This window comes from Nomascus leucogenys, chromosome 5 (genome assembly GCF_006542625.1).
Source record: "Nomascus leucogenys isolate Asia chromosome 5, Asia_NLE_v1, whole genome shotgun sequence".
Taxonomy (NCBI): domain Eukaryota; kingdom Metazoa; phylum Chordata; class Mammalia; order Primates; family Hylobatidae; genus Nomascus; species Nomascus leucogenys.
The window spans coordinates 136,243,862-136,266,546 of NC_044385.1; positions in this window are offsets into that span (position 1 = coordinate 136,243,862).

Genomic DNA, 22,685 nt, shown 5'->3' on the forward strand with positions numbered 1-22,685 from the left:
ATTGCCTTTTAGAAGGAGGAGGCTGGAACTAAGAATCACCTGATATGCACATGTGACTGGAGAAATTACAATAATATATTTTTTAAAATATCCTGAGTGACATGCTGATGGGGATCTTATGTCTGTATGTGCTTACTGTGATAAGTGAGAAAACAGATACTCACAGTAGTTAGCAGCTCCTCTCATCAACGGTAGAGAATTTTTCCCCTCTCCTTGAGTGTGGGCTAGTCTTGCTTTTGTTCCAGAAGGTGACAGAGGGATATTGCATGGGTTCTAGAGTCCAGGCCAAAGAGGGTTTGCAGCTCCACTTATGCACTCTGCTGGAACACTCCTGCCTCTGCACAAGGGGCCCTAATCTGGGTCAGTGCAGCAGCTGGCAGCCACCACCAGCTTTGGATACTTGGGTAAGGCTGTCCAAGATCCCCCAGCCCTCCTCAAGTGGGAACATGACCGGGACCACATGTATGGCTTGACAAAGACTCTCCTTGACCAAATATTAGTTGGGCTTCTCTGAGGATTCTCTTCATCTAGCCTCAACCTTGACCTGTCGGAACTGCAGTCTGTCAATTTTGCACTCCCCACCCCCAGCACACACACATGAAGATATTTGAACAAATACTAGCACAGTTTCTAACAGCTCAAGTCCACATTTCTAGGATGATGACACTGGCCTCTTTAAGTTCTGCCTGAGAAGGCTCAATGCTGCCAAAAGAATGTACCGTTTGTTCCAACAAGAGCCTGATTGCAGGCCCCTGACCTCCCTTTTTTGGAGCATTTACTTTAGAAAACTTGCAGTTGTAAATCTTTTTTTCTACCGTTTTGAGAGGTAGCTTTTACAACCCAGGAACATCTTTCTCAAAGACTTGGGGCCATCTCTTTGAAATATAATCATTAAAAAAGATAGGGCTCCTGTCTTCCAGTCTCCTGGGAGGGCAGAAGCCCATCTTAATCTGTTTTGTGCTGCTATCACAGAACACCACAGATTTGGTAATTTATAAACAACAGAAGATTATTTGGCTCATGGTTCTGGAGGCTGGGGAGTCCAAGATCAAAGAGCCACATCTGGGGGGTGGTGGTGGGCTTCTTGCTCTCTATGATATGGTAGAGGGCATCAAATGGAGAGAGGGCATGCAAGAGAAGGGAAGAGGGCAGAACTCATCCTTCTATCAAGAACCCACACTCATGAAAACTAATCCACTACCATAATAACTAACCCACTCCCAAGACAGTGGCATGAATCCATTCACAAGGGCAGAGCCCTCATGACGTGATTAGCTCTTAAAGGTCCCACCTCTCAACACTGTTGCACTGGGGATTAAGATTTCAACACATGAACTTCGGGATATACATTCAGACCATACAAAGCTTAACTTGAATGTGTCAATTAGCAAACACAGGTGGCCTAATTACATTTCCCAATTTTTCCTCAGTGTCCTCAGTAATTTTCCTTTAGCATGCCCCGCCATTTAAACAGCCCCGCACCTTTTGTTTTGGGGGAATTGAGCTTAGTTTATACTGGAGTGTCTTTCCCCTACTGTGGTATTCTAAATCAAAATCTATCTTGATATTTTGAATACATGCTTGTGCAAAATTTTTCTTTTACAGCCTCTAGGCCAGACCAGCAGAATGGCCCAACCAACTCACCAAATTATGAGATATGAATTGATTTAAGCCATTAGATATTGAAGTGATTTGCTATGAAATAAAGCCTAATTAGTACCTAGAAATGGATACCTAAAAGTGGGCATTCCCATAACAAAAACCAAAGCATTAGCTTCGGGCTTGATGAAGCTGCTAGAGGCTGGAGAAGAGCCTAACTGTATTATGTAGTCAGTTTTGCAGTCAACTCACTGGCAAAACCATCACCTGTAGTAACTTAGAACATTCTTTTAGATGTGCCTAATGAACTCATGGATCTTATGGACATATCCAGAAAGAAAGTTGAAAGTTCCAATGGATTTATCCTGGCTGTGAAGGATAAGGGAGAAGAAGAGAGAGGTAAACTTAAGAAGGAAGTGTTCGGTTATAAGGTAGAATTGGATAAAACACAAAGCCCAGAGTTTCCCAGATTTGAAAGTAAAATGGTAAAAAATTATCAAAGTTAATTGAAGTCTGAGGCCAAAATCAAGTCAAGAATATGGGTATCAAGCAAGTAAAATATTTAAAGAAGTTCTAGGTAAAGCTTCTCAGACAAATGGGACTTTTAAGAATCTAATAATTTTAAAGGTATTGGCCCACAGTAATCTCAAATGAAACCCAAAGAAAACAGAAATATTCTCAAAAAGTATGGCTTTTAGGGCATGGAATAAACACTCATCAGATTCAAAGGAACCCCACAAAGTTTTTAAGGGAGTTGTGCTTTTGAAAACACCACTACTTTGAACAAAAAAAGAAGAGACAATCAAATGAAAAGAAGCTCTTGATGTCCAAATTCCTGTAGACAGAAGAAGCTACTGATCAGCAAACAAGGATGATTTCTTATGGAAAAAGAAGGGTATGTCAAGCGGTAGAGGTAAAAGTCCCAAGGATGGACTTTCTGTACAGCAGCAGAAAACAGGAGCTAGAAGATCACATCCAGGGACTAGATCTAGGCCTTCATCAGGGAATAGTCCCTGCCTGGATTAGAGAACTGGATTTCAACCTGTGTTCAGCTGTATTTCAGACCACAGTGGCCAAATACTGCCTTTCACTTCCCTGCTTTGTGGAAGGGAGTGACTATTATTGTGATGCCGTCCATGCCTGTGGTGGGCACAGGATGCATATCCCAGATCCGCTGCAGGAAGAACTCATTGCTCCAGCTGCAGAGAGTGCTGTCAGCAATCAGCCTTCAGTCCCTAACCCTCCGATATTGCTGCATCTACAGAGAACTGTCTCCCATTACTTGTTTAACTTTATTTTAGCTTCAGGGTCCACATGCAGAATAGGTAAATTGCATTTCGTAAAGAGTTGATGTACAGATTATTGCATCACCCAGGTAATGAGCACAGTACTCGAGAGATACTTTTGTGATCCTCACCCTCCTCCCTCTCTCCACCCTCAAGTAGGCCTCAGTGTCTATTGTTCCCTTCTTTGTGTCCATATGTACTCAATGTTTAGTTTCCACTTATAAGTGAGGACATGTGGTATTGGTTTTCTGATCCTGTCTTAATTTGCTTAGGATAATGGCCTCCAGCTGCATCCATTTTGCTGCAAAGAATATTATCTCTATTTTTGTGGCTGCATAGTATTCCATGGCATAGATCTACCAGGTTTTCTACCACTTCACCACTGATGGACATTTAGATTGATTCCATGTCTTTGCTATTGTGAATACTGCTGTGATGAGCATATATGTGTATGTGTCTTTACGGTAAAATGATGTATATTCCTTGTGTGTAAATATCCAACAATGAGATTGCTGGGTTGAATGCCAATTCTGCTTTGAGTTCCTTGAGAAATCACCAAACTGATTTCCACAACGGCTGAAGAATTTACATTCCCACCAGCAGTGAATAAACATCTCTTCACTCAGCAACCTTGCCAGCATCTGTTATTTTTTGACTTTTTAGTAGTAGCCATTCTGGCTGGTGTGAGATACTATCTCATTGTGGTTTGATTTGCATTTCTCTAATTATCAGTATGTTGAGCATTTTTCATATGCTTGTTGGGCCATATGTATGTCTTCTTTTGAAAAGTGTCTGTTCATTTCCTTTGCCCAGTTTTTAATGGAGTTGTTTACTTTTTGCTTGTAAATTTATTCCTTACAGATTCTGTATATTAGACCTTTGTTGGATGCATAGTTCATAAATATTTTCTCCCATTCTGTAGGTTGTCTGTTTACTCTGTTCCTATTCTCTTTTGCTGCGCGGAAGCTCTTTAGTTTATTTAAGTCCCATTTGTCAAGTTTTGTTTTTGTTGCAATTGCTGTTGGTGTCTTTGTCATGAAATCTTGGTTAGTTCCTACATTGTGAATGGCATTGCCTAGGTTATCTTCTAGGGTTTTTGTAGTTTTCAGTTTTATATTTAAGTCTTTAATTCATCTCGAGTTGATTTCTGTATATGGTGTAAGGAAGGGGTCCAGCTTCAACCTTCTGCGTATGGCTAGCCAGTTATCTCAGCACCATTTATTTAATAGGGAGTCCTTTCACCATCACTTGTTTTTGTTGACTTTGTTGAAGATCAGATGATTGTGAGTGTGCAGCATAGTTTCTGGGCTCTCTATCCTGTTTCATTAGGCTATGTGCCTGTTTTTGTACCAGTACCATGCTGTTTGGGTTACTGTAGCCTTGCAGTATAGTTTGAAGTCAGGTAGTGTGATGTCTCCAGCTTGATTCTTTTCACTTAGGATTGCCTTGACTATTCAGGCTCTTTTTTTGGTTCCATTTGAATTTTAAAGGAGTTTTTTTTTTCTAATTCTGTGAAAAATGTCATTGGTAGTCTGATAGGAATAGCATTGAATCTATACATTGCTTTGGGCAATATGATCATTTTCACTATATTGATTCTTTCTATCCATGATCATGGAATGCTTTTCCATTTGTTTCTGTTGTCTCTGATTTCTTTGAGTGGTGTTTTGTGATTCTTATTGTAGAGATCTTTCACCTCCCTGGTTAGCTGTACTCCTAGGTATTTTATTCTTTTTGTGGCTATTGTGAATGGAGTTGGGTTCTTGATTTGGCTCTCAGGTTAGATGTTGTTGGTGTATAGGAGTGCTACTGATTTTTGTACATTGATTTTTGTATCCTGAAAATTTGCTGAAGTTGTTTATCAGATCAAGGAGCTTTTGGGCAGAGACTATAGGGCTTTCTATGCATAGAATCATGTTTTCTGCAAAAAGGGATAGTTGGACTTCCTCTCTTTCTATTTGTGTGCCTTTTCTTTCTTTCTCTTGCCTGTTTGCTCTGGCCAGGGCTTCCAGTATTATGTTGAATTGGAGTGGTGAGAGAGAGCATTCTTGCCTTGTTCTGGTTTTTAAGGGGAATACTTTGAGCTTTTGCCCATTCAGCAAATATTGGCTGCGGCGTTGTCATAGGTGGCTCTTATTATTTTGAAGTATGTTCATTCAATGCCTAGTTTGTTGAGAGTTTTTTACATGAAGGGATGTTTAATTTTACTGAAAGCCTTTTCTGTATCATATTTATTTTCTGCATGGTGCCACTCTTTTTGAAATTCTTCCATGATTTGATCAATAGGCACTGACAAGAGCATTCCCTATTAAATTTTCCCATCTTCTATGTTGTGCTTGTGTGTTGTTTGGGGCATGCAGACATCCATTTTGCATGCATTCATTTACAGACCAATTTGATGGAAACAATCCTGGTTATCAAACAGCAGCACTATTACTTAAGTGTCTTCTTGTCCTACTGTGCACAAATTTTCAAACCAGTCAGGAGTTTCACTGGCTTCCTCAGGTCAATGTGGCTTTAATTCATTAACAGCTCCTGGAATATCTTCAGCTGGAAGAAATGCCAATGCAGGAAATAATGCATTGTTAACCTAAAATTTTCATTGTTGCTGTATCACAAGGCCAATTCGCTCACCTGGATTTTCTGCCAAATGCACTGGGCTAAACAGGGAAAATAAGTGTTATTGGTAACACTTTGAAATTCACTTTTAGAAGCCAAGCTTACAGTCCACCTAACATGATGCGACTATCCTGTGATCACAATTTTTGGGATTTGAAAGGTTAGGGATTTACACTTCAGGGATTTCAACCTTTAAGATTATGGCTTTCAGAATTGTGTCTTTGGGAATCACGCTCCACACCCCATGTAACAAGAGAGGCAGAGATTGGAGTGATGCACCAGCAAGTCCAGGAACTCCAAGCTGGCTCCAGTAGGATCTGGAAGAGGCCAGGAAGAACTCTTCCACCACAGCCTCAGAGGGACTATGGCCCTGCCACACCTGGAGTTCAGCCTACAGAACTGTGAGAGAATGAACTTCTGTTGTTTTGAGATAATCGGTTTGTGGGACTTGTTAAGAGAGCCCTAGAAAACTAACAATTCTCAAAAGAGAAAAATAAACATGGTGATGAGTAAATGAGTGCTGTGGTTTCAGAGCAGAGAATGCCTCATCATAACCCAACTGAGCATCTCTGCCCTCCCTTGGATGCTCCACCTTGAAGGTGATGCCCTCACCTTGGAGAGGTGTGCAGAGTGCAGGCTTGGGAGAGGGAAGGAGCAGCCCTCTCAGGAGGAAGCACTGCCCTTGAAGCCCATGCTTCCCTCCCCTCCTTCCCTGTGCCTCTGTCCATCTCCTGATGCTGGTCCACCCACTCAGCCTTGCCCCAGAGCATCATCATTCTTCACAACCATCCACTTCTTCAACTCAGCAAACCAGTATCAAGATTGACATTATCTTTCCCAGCGTGAAGAGGAAAGAGGACAGCTCTCTTTTCAGCTTCATATGATGAAACTCAGGAAAATGTATCCATTGTTTCTCTCTTCAGTGTCACCATTCCTTGCCTACTTGCATAAGTAATAAAGTTTTAAAAAATACCCAAGTTGGTTACTAAACACCAGTCAATGCAGACAAGGACCCAATATCAATACACTTGATTCAGCCTTGTTTATCACCTGCTCTGAAGGCTTAAAACACAAGTGCCTCTAATGCTTCACAAATTCACTCTTGTCTACATTCCATAGAGAGGAACAATCTATCACATTAATCTTTAGAATATAATTTCAAAATATTATACTTTCTGTAGGAAACCTTATTCGCACTCAGCTATTATATCTGAAAAGTAAAGGATGTCTGCACATGCAGCTGGTAGCCAGGGAGTTAAGTAATATTGTAAGAAACCATGGGTACCTAAAAGGAGCATAAAATACTTTTCAAAGGGGAAAAATGGCGTTGAATAACATTGCCCCAGAGCAGGGGTCATTCTCGCAGCCCACACCCCTCCTGGGGACAGTGACGCATTGGAAGAGAGCCCCCCACCTCCTGCCACTCTCCTTTGCTCCCAACGCTGGCTCTGAAAGAACGGAATATCCCAAATCCTTCAGATTCATGATTCAAACCTAATGGTTCAAAACTATGAAGGAAAAATCGGCACGCTCTCACCATCCTCCCAGTTACATGTCCAGTGGTGTGGGGACGCCATGTGTTCAGTGTTCAGAACCTGGGGGCACTGCCGGCCAGAGGACCCATCGCGTAAAAGTCCTTGCAGGGCTAAAGAGGAGGAAAGATAATCACAGAGACAAGTGCTTAAAAATATTATCAGAAATGAAATGGGCTTTCCCCTCACAGCTTTACAGAAATAATGGATTTTCAAGTAAAATATCCTGAATACCACCTTTACTCCGAAGTTTTCAAAAATGATATGGTTTCTTCCCAGGCATGTGTGTTCCATATCAAATGTTGAAAGGCCAGGCCTCCACACCCAGGAAAGAAGAGAGCTGAGGACCTTATCTGGATAATTCAGAAAATAAAAGAAAAACCTCCTTTGCTCTAAATTGCCCAGATTATTTAGGAGCACGGGGAAGGTGTTGCCTGGAATGTCCACGAACGGAGACATCGTTCCTGCTCCCTTTTGCCAGTAAAGATCTGGCGAGACGGGGCCCCAGCAGTCGGGTTTTCATCCTGGATTAAAATAGAACGAATTGACACAAATAGACGACTGTCTGGGGATGAAGGAAGACGTTGTCTCCTTTGAAGCTGATGGGAAGCAGAGTTCGATAATTGAAACAACAGAGCACAAACTTGAGTGAATCTGCTGCTGCTGCCACAGCCGCCGCTTCCGTGTACACAGATGGTGTTTAATTATTTTAAAGGGCACCTTAATCCTCCCTTATCTGTGCAGAGGGCTTCTAGCATTGGCTTTTCCAGAGCAGCCCTTCCAAAATGCTATGTGTGTGGGTTCGTAGTAAACTTTTCTCGGCAATCAAGGTTTTTTTCCACCAATCATGTGCTTGGTGTGATTTAAAATATTTTCTTCACATAGGACAGCAAGAGCTCCACCCTGAGCTATTTTTGTTTGTTTAATTTTCTCATTTGCTTCTCCTTAAAACCATACAATCCTCACTATAAATAATACCTTCCACTAAAAATATATTTAAAATGGTATCACCGACTGCAGCTTAAAATACTAAGCATAGAAACACACCATATGGATTTAGACCAAAATATTAAGAGGGATCTGGTGGTGAATCAGTTTTATAATATGGTTCTCTGGCCTCTTCAATCAGAAAGAAGCTGAGGCCAGGTCATCACATGGAGTAGTTTGTCAGACAGATTCAGTTGATCTGATATGTTCATTCGTCTACACTGTATGAACACGGCTATTCCTGGTTCACATGTTGAAGCTTGGGGTCTTTCACATTGGGAAGCCGGCGGAGGGGACAGAGACTCCTGCCACATGCAGAAATTGTTCTCACTTCTTATGATGGCATGAATCTCAGGAGAGACTGATCCCTGGGGAGAAGAAATACCCATACAGGGTGGGAGGTGTGGACGGAGAGATAGGAAGTGGAGTTCATGCCAAGCTGCCGCAAGGCGGGGTAGGGCTTAGGACAGACTCTGAGCCCAGCAGTGGCCACCTGGCCCCTTCCCCTTGTGGGAACACACCCTAAGTCTCCTTTACAAAGAACTATAGTGAGAAATGGGAACTGATCAGAGGTGAATGTGAATTAGGAAGTATTAGTATTTTGTAATATTTTTAAATGAGAGGACAAAAAAAAACCCATGACACCATTTTAAAATAAAAATAAAACAATGGCATGCTATAAATACCAATTAATTATTCTGAAAATATGAATGAAATGCAGCTGAAGTTTGCTGCATCGCACATTTAAGCACAAAACACGTCACGCTCGTCAATCAAGCCGTGTCCCTGCCCTCCTAACGCTGCTCCGTTTACTGCTGCATTAAGAGTCCAGGCTCTAGCCGCCCAGGAAGGAGCAGAGCACACACCCACGCAGACGCTGGAGGACCATGATGCTGCTCGGGAACAAGAATCTCAGACGTGAGGGTGCATTCGAAGATGCACTCAGTCTGCTCTTAGATATTCTCTATGCAAGAGCTGGGGTGCGCCGCCCGACAAGACGTCCACACGTCTCCTTCTGGGCAAGAAGCTCAGGCCGGGCTTCCTGAAAGTCGTTTAATCCAGCTTACTGGAATATTTGAGTAACCATCAAAACATAACTCCAAGGGCTTTACACCGGCCCTGCTGACATGTCTGACATTTCGAATCACAGAACTATAAAAATTCTAAAAGTCATTCTGCAACGGTGTCAACCAGTCAGGAAATGTGCTTTCTCATACATGTCATTTTTTATTTGATCAGAGATGAAAGCATCCAGTTTTGAAATGAAAGAGCATTAAAACATCTGTTTCCTGGGACACATTAAAGACACCAGAGTCTAGCAGAGATCAAGGGGGAAAGACAGAATCAGTCAAGGGGAAGAAAACATTTTGTTTTAGGGGGGAAATCAAGAATACAGTGAATTTGGCAATGCCTATACAAGTCTGCAGAGGTATTTTTAGAAAACTGAAATATGTAATCTCAGGATCTCAGTGTGAAAGGGCCTTGGGGGTCAGCTGGGTCAAGTCCCTTATTTACTCAGTGGGTGTCTGGGACCCAAAAAGTGAAGGAAACAGGCTATAGATGCTTTAAATACATGCCTGGAAAAAACTCAGAAAAGTGACAGTGATATGGCTTGGCTGTGTCCCCACCCAAATCTCATCTTGAATTCCCACATGTTGTGGGAGGGACCTGGGGGGAGGTAATTGACTCATGGGGGCAGGTCTTTCCTGTGCTGTTCTCATGATAGTGAGTAAGTCTCATGAGATCTGGTGGTATTATAAGGGGGAGTTTCCCTGCCCAATCTCCTCTCCTTGCCTGCCACCACCCACATAAGATGTGACTTGCTCCCTCTTGCCTTCTGCCATGACTGTGAGGCCTTCCCAGCCACGTAGAACTGTAAGTCCAGTTAAACCTCTTTCTTCTGTAAATTGCCCAGTGTATTTGACTTTCTCTAAACCACGTGCTTTCCCTTAGAGGTGTTTTTTTTCCTTTCGTGTGAGGTCCCCTTTATGAAACCTTTGGATAGGTAACTATTTTGAATAGTCATAAGATTAATATCTGAAATAACTGTAAACTTATTTCTACACTGTTAATCTATACAGTGTTCTGAGTCTAAAGTTCTTATTTGTGTTTCTCAACAAAGTAATTAAAGGGAATGGGTTTCCCTACTGCATAGTTTTAAAATCAGTATGTTTGGCCAGGCACGATGGCTCACGCCTGTAATCCTAGCACTCTGGGAAGCTGAGATGCGCAGATCACTTGAGCCCAGGAGTTCAAGACCAGCCTGGGAAAAATGGAGAAACCCCATTTCTACCAAAAAATAAACAAAAAAACAAAAACAAAAATTATCCAAGTGTGGTGGCACACAACTGTAGTCCCAGATACTTAGGAAGCTGGGGTGGGAGCATCACTTGAGCCTGGGAGGTGGAGGTCGCAGTGAGTTGAGATTGTGCCACTGCACTCCAGCCTGGAGTGACAGATTGAGACCTTGTCTCAAAAATAAATAAATAAAATATGTTTTTAAACTCCAAAAATAAGTAGTTTGGAGGCCCAGATCTGTTTGTGGGATTTGCAATCCCAAAATGTAACCTTATTTTTTTTCAGCTTATACACTGATAAATGTAGAAGACAACCCATTTACTTCTTTTAGTTATGTCAAGGGGAAGAACAAAAGGAAAAGAACCCCTGGACATGAAATGCCTGCAGCGTGTTTTCCAGCCTGGGACCCGCGGACCTTCTGCGTCAGCAGGAAGCCTCTTTGGGGTGGCGCCGTCCCTGGCACTGTAGGATGTCTCATAGCATCCCGGGATGCCCGCAGCACCCCCTCCCCACCCTGAGGTGTGACAACTAAAAATGTCTCCAGACATTACCACCACGTGTCCCGGGGGACGAAATCCCCCAGATGAGGGCCTCTGCACTGCAGAAAGGGATATCTAGAAATGGGTGCATTTTAAAGCCAGAATCAGAGGGCAATTCTTAAGTAAACAGCCTTAGTCATAGCCATGCAATTGCAGCCTAGGATGTGGAGTGTGAAACTGTAAGCATGAGCAGCCTCTCAGAGGGTGGTGCTGCAGTGACTCAGTCTGAGAGAAAATTTACACTAATGATAACAAGGTGCCAAACATGGTACCAAAGACTTTAATCCTACCAGTGGCTCTTTAAGGAGGGTTGCATTTTTTTCTCACTTTTCCAGTGGGGAAAGGCAGTCATAAAGAAGGCACTTCTCACAGAGCTAGGAAGTAGGGTGTGGGGTGTAAAACCTAAACCCAAGTGCAGCAAACCCTTTCGTGCTTTCTCTCTCCTTAACCAGCCCATCAGCGTTCCTGAGTCTCATTGGGAGCCATTCCAATTTATGGGCAGTCACTTCAGTAAGGTGTATCACTGAGTCAAGAGCTCTGAATGGTTTTGTTCATTTTGGGTTTTTTGACCAGCAATGAAGATCTAGTATATCTTTTTATTTTACTACTCACACTGATTGCAGGAAGTCTAGACGTTTACACAGTGGTGACATGGAGAAAAACCTTGTGGAATTGTCTTTGAGTTGACCAGGAGGACTGCTCCGTGTTCACAGGCTTCAAACGACACCCCTGGAGTGCTCCACAAACCACGCATCCTGAATGCTTCAGCCCCTGAGAACTGCTATAGACCGTTAAACGGTTACAGCAAAAGTCCAGTTAGAAATTTTTATTCAGGATGCCTCCAAACTTGATCACCAACACAAGCCATGAACACTGAACTGCATTCACAGTTGACAAAGCCATTTTTATACAACAAAGCCATTTTTATATCGTATATTTTAAAATTCTACATATTTTGAAAATGCGGTTTTCATAAGAAACATTCCATTGTTGGTTACCTTCTGTGTATAAATGAATGTATCTTTCTAGAAAGATCAATTTATGTCTCCTCTTTAATCTAACCATCTATTGTCAACTTTTTTCAAATGGAGCTGTCTTTTATAAATATATCTACCAAAAAAAAAAAGAAATTTTTATTCAGGATGAAAGAGAAATCTAATGCTGATAAAGTTCAACTTTGATCCTTGAACTACCAAAGCATTCATACAGCATACTGGTTAAATAATATCCCACCAAACAGTCAGTGTCCCGCTCCAGACAGTCTCATGGCCATGAAGAAATTAGAGCATCTGGCAGCTCGGCTCCATAACAGTGTTTAGAGGGGCCTTGTGGCTGATGAATGAGCATTAACATTACAGATGGATATCGAGAAATATTATGAATGGGTGATTTATCACACGGCAACAAAAATAATTGCAGGGTCACATTTCTGGATCAGACAATCAGACAGAAGTTTGAAGTTGAAAATAATAAAATATGCTTTGCCTAGGGGCCGGGTGCAGTGGCTCACGCCTGTAATGCCAGCACTGCGGGAGGCTGAGGTGGGCAGATCACGAAGTCAAGAGATCGAGAACATCCTGGCCAACATGGTGAAACCCCATCTCTACTAAAAATACAAAAATGAGCTGGGTATGGTGGTGTGCACCTGTAGTTCCAGCTACTCGGGAGGCTGAGGCAGGAGAATCGCTTGAACCCAGGAGGCAGAGGTTGCAGTGATCCTAGATCATGCCACTGCACTCCAGTCTGGCAACAGAGCGAGACTTCGTCTCAAAAATAATAATAATAATAAAATAAAATAAAATATGCTTTGCCTATTAGAAACTGTATGACCAACATTTACATGGAATCTTTGTCTCCTATCACGTCCATTAATACTCTCGAAATTGTGGAGGGGTGGAGATGGCAACACCAGAAATATTTTTGACCTCATAATAGAAATTAGTGGATGAATGTGATGTAAAGGTCACAAATACTAAATCCTAACATTGCTTGTTATTTAACAAATACTTGTTGGATATATCTGGGGGAGACACAGGGCCTGACATTGAGAATATGGAAGTGAACAAGTAAATATGGTCTCTGTTACCATGAAACTTACAGTTTTTTGAGAAAGGCAGTAAAGAGATAAGTCGGTAAGTTTTTTAAAAACGGAATTATGGTGAGCGCTATGAAGTAAACAAAGCACAGGCATGAGAAGGTACGCTAGGCAGCGCAGCCTTTAGAATACAGCCAGGAGCAGCCTTTGGTGGGGCAGAGAGCTAAGCTGAGAATTGGAGGCGTAAGACCCGGCACGGGAGGAGGGAAGTGGGAGCACCTCTGAGGAAGGAACATCGCACAGAGGATTCAGAAGCAGGGGAGAGTTTGGCGGAGTTGAAGGTAGGCAGGGGTCTTGAACACCATGTGTAAGGGGCACATGGTGTTTCCTGTGGAAAACGGAGAGGAAGCCAGGAGGCGCGGGGCTTTGCAGGCCACAGGCAGGAGTGTGGGTTTTCTTCTATTGGTCATGGGAAGCCACTGAAGAGTTGAAAGTAGGCGAGTAAGAGGGCCCAACGAGCTCTGAAAAAGATCTCAATGGTGGCTGTGGGGCCACAAGGGCTGGAAGTCAGGGGAGTGGTTGGTGGGGTATGGCAGGAAGCCCGTGGGGTGGTGAAGACGAGACAGGAGTGTGCTGGGGTGAGGGCAGTGGAGGGGAGATGTGGCTGGAGATGACAGGTCACTTGGAGACTTAGGGGGGTGTGCTGATGGGAGGCATCACAGAGAGGAGGAAACGCAAACAGGGGAGACAGAGAGAAGCTACAGGATTCTTTCCTGAACAGCCAGGTGGTTGGCGATGTCTGGGTAGAAATGGGGGCACTGAGGGACAGACGGAGAGTTTAGAGTTCTGTTTTGAATAAACATGAGTTGTGCATGAGACTTTGAATTAGAGAAGCTTACTAGGAAGTTAGACATACAGGGCTGGATCTCAGGAGAGAGACAAGAGCTGAACATATAAACTGGGGAGTGCAGGGATCGAAACCATGAGAATGACAGTCTCCTCTCTGGATGGTCCAGGCAGAACCCTGCAGAGCTCTAACACAGAGAAATCGCTCAAGGGAGAGGGGCTGGAAAAGAGTGGCGGCAGGAATCAGGAGGGGAACCCCAAGGGCATAGTCTCACAGGAGCCAAGCCCTGCAAAGAGTGCCCCTTATGCATTCAACAGGCATTTTTTGCGCACCTGCTGTGTCGGGAAGTTTTTTGATTGACAGTGATTAAAAGGTCAACAAGACAGACAAGGCCCTTGCCTCTTGGAGCTTACATTTTGGAGACAGCGTATGTTTCAGAAACGTGTGATTAGCTAATTGTGTTGAGCAATTCTGAGAGGGGAGGAAACAAGGACACATGTGTTATTGCGATTTGGCAATGCGGAGGTCCTCGGTGGTGTTGACAAGAGCAGTCCCAGGGGTGTGGTCTGATGGAAGCCAGGTTTGAGTAGCTTGGTTTGTGTCCACATAGTCCCAGTGAGGAGGCCATGCAGGCAGCACATGCAGACAGAGTTTTGGGTTGAGAGAGTCTCTCTCTGTCACTCAGGCTGGAGTGCAGTGATGGCATGATCTCAGCTCACTGCATCCTCCACCTCCCAGGCTCTAATGATTCTCATGCCTCATCCTCCCCAGTAGATGGGATTATAGGTGCCCACCACCATGTCTGACTAATTTTTGTATTTTAGTAGAGATGGGGTTTTGTCATGTTGGCCAGGCTGGTCTTGAACTCCTGCCCTCAAGTGATCCATCCGCCTCAGCCTCCCAAAGTGCTGGAATTACAGGTGTGAGCTACTGTGCCTGGCCCCATATGTCTTTATATAAAGACAGCAGACCCAGAGCATGTTAAGCACTGATGGAAATGATCCCATGGGAAGGAGAAATTAATGCAAGGCAGACTGGAGCAAATCGACACAGTGTTTTTTGGGAAGGGAGGAGTGTGTTGAAAATAGAGCATGTATAAAGAGACGGAGTTCTGATAGACAGAGAATCAGAAAAAAAGGGGACAATGAGCTCAATGCAGGGAGTTTTAGAAACTTGCAGCTGGGAAGATGTGTGTGTTCTCACCTGATGGCTTCTAATTTTTTGGTGAAGTATGAGATCAGGTCACCAGCCAGAGAAGGAGACAGAAAAGAAGGTGTGAGAGGTTCCACAAAGAGGAGAAGACATCAAATGGGCATCAGGAAAAGTGGAAAAAAATTAAAGAGATATAGCAGCAGGTCAGTACTGTCTGCCTGCTTGAAGGTTTGTCATTGTGAATTTAGAGTCCAACCAGGTGGCCTCATTGTGCCATTTTCTCCAACCATGTTGACCCCTTGAGCATATGTCAACAATGAAATAACCCGCTCAAGGTTGAAGTTTACAGGTAAGTCAGACTGAGGAAGAGAGACAGAAAAGTCAAGGGGCTCAACAGCATGTGTTTGTCATAAAAGTAGACCCTGGAAGGAAAGTAAAGGAAAGATAAAGTCCTTCTCAGAGTCTAAAGCAAAGGTCTGCCTGTCTCTACTGCAGCTTAGCAGACAGCTGTAGCATGTGGCTTCCAGATCACATGTTACCTGAATCATGGATTCCCTGTGGCCTTAGGGTCCCCAAGCAGTGATGGTCTCAGATGTCCCTGCTGATTTGTTTTGGTTGGATGCCCCTCTCATCTTTGGCTACCTTGCATTCATCCTATCTTTGACTCCTTGGCTGGGTGGATGGCTTCCACTATGTACAGTGGGAGACAACAGCCCCACAGTGAACTGTAAACCTGCCCGCTATCTAAATTACCTGGGAAAAGGGATGTGTTGTGTATCATCTAAAAAAAATGAAACATTTAACTGAGATAAGGCACTGGTTTCCTGGAGAAAATGCATATGAGGTTGCATAAAATGTGGTATGTGGTGGGAATAAAAGGAGGGCATGAGGGCAGAGATTGCAGGGATTCAGTTCCACTTGTTTGGGGAGAGGAGGCCAAGAGAGCTGGTCTTTGGACACCCTGGTGGCACAGCACCAAAAAGGATGTGGGTAGCCAGAGAGCAGGGAAGAAAGGACAGTTTAAACCAACTCGTTCATCCTGCGATTTTTTATTTCTCTACCTCCCAGCCAAAGTGCCATTGTCTACAGCCACTTTACAAATGCGACTGGACTGGAAATCTTCCTACTGTGGTTCAGCGTTGCAGGAACCAAAGCCTGACACTGACACAACGTTTCTGGAAAGTTGGCATTGCTTCTTAAAATGAGCTCCTTTATCCTCTTGCATGTTCATTTGCAAGTAATTAAAAACACACACGATAGCAACTCAAGGATTAGGAATGTCACTGACAAGAAAAGTAATAAACAGGAGGAAATTAAAAGAACCCACTAAGCCCCAGGAAAAAAAAATCTAACAGATTTAATCAGGAGAAATAAAATATTCTCTGGGCCCTGTTATGAAGACCCCTGGTGCCAAAGAAACGTGGCAGAAATGGGACAATTAAAATGGATGTGGGGAAGGTGACAGAGCCTCACGATGAAACAGGGAGGTAGTTGCGCAGGGCAAGCAGCCCCAGCAGAATTCAAATGAGGGTGTGAAACCTAAACAAGAGGCCCGCCAAATGGGAAGAGAGGCCGCAAGAGACGCGTGGCGGAGCCTGTCTGTGCAGTGATGGCAGGAAACCCACAAGCCTCCCAGGCAGATCCTGGGAGATCCAGGCATCTTGTTTTAGCTAAGCATGTGTTACACTTTCCTGCAGCCTTGCATGTCTGCTACACAGTCAGGATTCTGAAGACGTGACAAGCCACTGACGATGATTATTCTTCCCATAGACACCCCTCCCCACCTAGCCTTACTGAGCAGACAGAACTGCTGGTTCAAATAATGCAGAAAAGGGATTAGACAATTTGACCTGCCCTATTAGAATACTTCTCATCCTCTGTGATAGATGGATTCTTGACAAATTGCTTATGGCAACAAGCATTTAGCAATATCATGACTGTCTGGGTCTAGCAAGTAACCTTATCCTGGAGCTATTTATTAGGCAGGCTACAGACAGCTTCATAACTCATTACCTGATCTTCACTGAGAAAGGGAGGATGTTGGGGCCTCCCTTCTCCTTAAATACACCCACCAGATAGTGGCCACATTAACTGAGAGCCTACTATGTGCCAGTTCCTTACATACATTTTCATTCATTTATAAACAAATCTTAACACAGTGTGTACTATGTGTTGAGTTCTAGGGTTAGCTAAGAATGAAATGGGCAGAGCCCCTGCCCTCAGGGAGCTTGAAGTTTAGTCTACCTGGCAGCGTAAGCCGGGTCTCAAGGCTGCCTTCATTTGCTAACCCAGTCCTGCTGCTTCAACCTTCCACCACCCGCTCTTGGGTCCATACGAGGCAGCATTGCCCAATAGATCCACCTGCTGCAGCCACAGGTGCTAGTATAGCTGAGAAATTACATGTAATCTAAATAGCCATGTGTGGCTGTTGGATGCTCTATTGGACAGTGCAGAAGGGAGACTATTGATCCAAGATATTCCAACCTTAAAGGCAAGGATGCTCTGAAGATGAGGCACCATGGCAACTGCTCTCGATGATATGTAAGGAACTGTTTGGGGCACACCTCTCCACAGCAGCAGTTTCTGCTGCTTCTGTGATGTCCCCAAGGGCTCCTTAGGAAATGGATGGAAGGGGTGTTCCCGGCTAGGGCAAAATGGCCTGGGAGTTTCTGGTCTGCCAAAACTGTGCTTAGCTGTCTACCAGCATGGCCCTCCTGCACAAAGCTACACACTGCTGCTTCATTAAAGAAAAAGAAAACCAAGCTTTATTTTTGAATAAAAGTATATTTTTCTTTAAAAGAGAAAACTCTTGCTGTGTATATGATATATGGTAAGTTGCATCACGCTTGCACAATGCATGCTACATAAAACAAAGCATGTATTGCACTTTGCTTTCTATTTTTGTTATGATAAAGTATGGACATGTTTTGGTTTCCAAATATAAATACTGTGCACCTAACTACCCCCCTCCCCTGGACATCAGTGCTTCAGTTTAAATGGGGAGTCCTCCCCTTCCCGTCACTACATCCCTATTCCCCATTCACAGTGAGCTGCTGTCCAGGGTCTGGAGTGAGAAAAGTCTCTCCAAGTATGTGTGTGTCCAGACTGAATGCCTTCTGCTCCCCCTCCCTGTCCTGAGACGTTGCTTCCAGCCCGTGCATCCTCTGAGGGATATTCGCCTGCTAGCCACTTCCTTCTGGGATGTGCAGGATCACACCCCACCTTCAAGCAGAGGGACATGGGACAATTCTGTGCCTGGACACTCTGTGGGAAGGTGGAGTATTGTTTGCTGTTACATTTTCCCCCTCTTCTCCTTCTGGAACCCTCTCAGAATATGCCTGCCTCAATAAGAAACATGATAGCAGCCGTGTTAAGAGTGCAAACCCAGAGAGGGTAGGTGACAGGCAGCCGCATCACATGTGGTTGGCACTGCGTAAAGCCCACATCCAGGCTACAGTGTCCTCCAGCTGCAGCGCCCCCTGCCCCGGGTCACTGACCCTCTGTGCCGAGCTCCAAGTCTGCGAGCAAACGCTGTTACTCCTGAGTCCCAAGTCCATGATTTCGCTTCAGCGGCCCACAGAAAGCCCTTGGATGGGATTTCAGCAGATCCCCAGGGGCTGTTTCCATGGTTTTCCCAGCAGATCTCTCTTCTGCCGTTAGAAGATAGCTTCACGTCCATGCAACTCTTCCTTTCCTCTCTCTTAATGCCTTGAGCCAACTTTTGTACGATGAGCCAGTCTCCATCACAGCCCCAAAAAGACAGAACTCTCATCCACCAAGCACAGGCCAACCTGGCAGTGTCCACCCAAGGCCACATTCCCGTGCAGGAATGTCCCCACTGCACTAGGGCAAATGCCCATCATCTGCATTTCATGTGGACTCCAAGTTGGTCTTTAGGCACAGATGCACATGTCATGCCTGTGAATTCTGACAGACTGGGGACGTGTTTACTTTTGAGAAACTTAAAGGTGACTGTTCATGCACACCCCTCCTCCTGGAGGCACTTGACTTCAGAGGCGGCCTCCGCATGCCTTTGGAGGGGCATCCGGAGCCTGGGACAGCCTGGGTTTCTCCCTGGTGTTTACACTCTCTGTTTTGGTCACTAGCCTTTTATGTTTGTTGACTGTGAGAGGCTGAATTCCCTCTAAAATTACTTGCTCAAGTCCTAACCCCCAGGACCCCAGAATGTGATCTTATTTGCAGATAGGCTGGTTACAGAGATGATGGATTAAAATGAGGTCATTAGGTTTAGCCCTAATCAAATATGACAGGTATCCTTGTAATAATAGGAGGAAAGTTGGACACAGAGACATGGACAGTGAAAAGACTAATCAAATCACACAGGGAGAAGATGGCATCTACAAGCCAAATCCACAAGCCGAGGAGCAGGGCCTTCTCCTTGTGGCCTTCAGAAGAATGAACTCTGCAGAGATCTGGAGACCAGGCTTCCAGCCTCCAGAACCCGGAGGAAATAAATGTTGTGTAAGCAGCCCAGTCTGTGGTGCTTTGTGCGGCAGCCCAAACATACACGTATATTGATGACGTGATCACGTCTTTGTCTGGTTGATGTGATTAAATGATTTAAATACTTCTATGCCGAGTTTTACACTGTAATGCTCTGCAAGCTCATTGTTGCAATAGGAGAGGGAGACACATTTTTTTTTGTGGGGGGTGCAGAGGGGAGAGTGTCTTGCTCTGTTGCCCAGGCTAGAGTGCAGTGGCACGATCTTGGCTCACTGCAACCTCCGCCTCCTGGGTTCAAGCCATTTTCCTGCCTCAGCCTCCCGAGTAGCTGGGATTATAGGAGTGCACCACACCACCTGGCTAATTTTTGTATTTTTAGTAAAGATGGGGTTTTGCCATGTTGGACAGGCTGGTCTTGAACTCCTGACCTCAAGTGATCCACCCTTTTTGGCCTCCCAAAGTGCTGGGATTACAGGCATGAGCCACCGCACCCAGCCAGAGACACACACTTTTCATCCTTGTCTTTCTGACTGAGCAACTGAGCATCTCAGGGAAGGGGTCAGAGCAGGTGCAGTCTCCTTTACACAGCGATGCCCAGAGCATGGGCCCCACATGTCTCCCTGCAGTGGCCTCTGAAGGAGGCGGCTTAACTTTTTCTGGGGGACCCTCCTATTAAGTTCAATGCTAATGCATTCATAATGAGAGCAGGAGTAACAATCTTGGTGGCTCCTAAGCAGCTCCAGATGAAGAGGAATCGATGTGCTGCACTTATTGAACATATTTATTCTCCTGCTTCTGGATGCTTGGCCTTTGAAGGTGAAATTGTGACACATATCAGGCTCAGAAGCAATGCATTTCGAGTAGCCGAGCCTCTGTGGAGGAGAGGGGATGGCTCTGAGCATCCTAGCCCCGAACACGGCGGCATTCAGTAGTTCTGTTCCATACTAGGAAAACACAGAACCGTTCAGCCCCATGCAGGCTCACAGGCCACATCATTGTCGCCGGGAATATGCGGAGGACATCTCCGGCTCCCAGACAGGGTCTGATTTCTATACGGAAATGCTTATTTTTTTTTCAAAAATGGTAGATTTTAAAAATCCAAACATTTATTAAGAAAAGCCAATGTCCAGGGGAGAAAAATCAGAATTAGCAGTTGGTGGTGAGGTCTGGGCAGCCCTTTACACAGGAGAAGCTAGAGGTTGCTGGTTTACATTTCAAAGCATTTCCTGCAAGGTTCTTTCTGAGCGTGGACTCTGTAGAGTTGTACTTCCCAAGCCTTTCCCTCCAATGGCCCCTGATGAACTGGGAAGGGGGCTGCTGGGTGGCAGGGGGCACACAAGGATGGATACGGGTGGGGAGGGGATACTTGGAGGCACCCAGAATAGGGGAGCAAATCCAGCTTATTCTGCTTTTAGTATTAAGTTTTTGTGTAACATTTTATTTGAAAAACAAGTTCCACTTTTTTTTTTAATGATAAAAACCCACAAAGATTTTAATTCAATCTATTCAGGAAACCAAAGCCCCAAGCGATGAGAAGTGACTTATCCAAGGTCAGCAGATTTGAGGCTGGACTCAAACTCGGGACTCGTCTTCACCCTGAGACCAAGCAAGGAGCTAGCAGGACTGGGGGTCCCTTCTCAGTCTGTGGTCCCAAGCAGCAGAAAGAAGGCCAGTGCAAGTGTGCAGTGTAGATGTGAGGAGGTGAGGCTGTGGGCAGGAAGAGAGGGCCTCCAGGCTGGCGTCGCCCTGCTCCAGGCTCACCCCTGTGTTTCCATCTTCCAGTTCCCAGGATGGTTTCAGCTCTAGCCCTATATGCAGAAGGAGGCACAGGCAGCAAGAGCAAAAACACACAGAGGTTTTTGAGACACAGGCTGGGCCGATAGTGACATAAATGCGTGTCCCTGGGCTCCCTCTGTTCAATTTTCTCTGTGCCCATTCCAGCTGCTGACTCTCCTCCCAACCTCCCAGGACCCGTGTTTTCTCCCCAGGGCCTGGAGTCCCCACCCTGGTGCCCCACCCAAATCTCTGGTCTCTCGGGCAAGGACCCTGTCTCTGATCACCTCCCTCTTGAACTTTACTCCACTTTAAAATCTCTCTCTCTTTAGTCCTTTCATTTTATTATTAGCAGAATGAGTGAAAGACCTTCCGGTACCTAATTTCAGCTGGAGCGATAAAGACAGCTCAGACATTTGCTAGGACACACACGCAGAAGGGAACACACTCAAATTTTTCAACAGGCGGCCGCTCTTAAGTCACAGCAGGACAATCTGCTGTCATCAGATCAGCCTTCTAACCGTGGGCTGAAGATAAGGCCTGTCTCAGGGCAACGTAATGACGTCCAAGCAGGTGAGAGGCATAAACCGTGCAAGGGGCTTGATGCTTGGCTATCCCCGAAGCACTGAGGTGATAACAACAAGCAGGCGAAGAAACAACCCAAACCCCTTCCCTGATGTCAGAGTTGCCCGGTGAGGAGTGGTAGGCAGTCAATACAGACACCAGGGAAATCTCCAAAGCTCTCACAGTATCTCCTTCTGGATAAGAATCTTAGTAAAAGTGAAGTGTACTTGTTTTTCTTTCTCTGGGGTTGAGTAGAGTTGAAGGAAGCGGATGAATTCTGAGTTTAATCCCGTTAAACATTCTAAAGATACAATTATTGGGAAGTGAATTAAAGTGATAATTTGAGGATTGCGACTAAAGTGCCCCCACCTCCAGGAACTTGCAGGGTGCAAAGGGGGCAGAACAGGTTAAGTGCAGTCGGATAGTCTAAAGTTATAAAAAATGGGAAATTAAGTAAGATGATGATTTTAGTATAGAAGCCAAGACTTCCTGTACGTTGTAATAAAAGGCAGCTGTGCAACTCTGAGTACTTGAGATTTTTACTACTCCGCAGCCAGAGCGTTTGTGCACCTGTGTGTTTGTCAATGTGTCATCGCTGCTTTGTGTCTACCTCTGGGCCGGGGATATTCAGGGGACAGTCCCATCTAAACTTACTTCAGCTGTGTAAATGAGCACGTGTCTGTCAGCTCTGTGCAGAGCAGAAATTAGGCCATAGCTGTAAAAGGCAGCATAGAGTTAAGCGTAGCCTTCAGCAGGACTGATGATACAGTGTCTTCAACATTTCTGAATCAAGAAGACATTTGACTCCTTTAGGCCTTTCAAGTTATGAATTAGACATATGATACATTCAACCCCAAGAAGGCATATGAGCATGTGAGTTAGCTGGGGCTGTTGTAACAAACACCACAAGTGGGGCAGCTTAACCAACAGCCATTTACTGCCTCCCGGTCCTGGAGGTTGGATGGCCTTGTTGGAGGTGTGGGCAGGGCT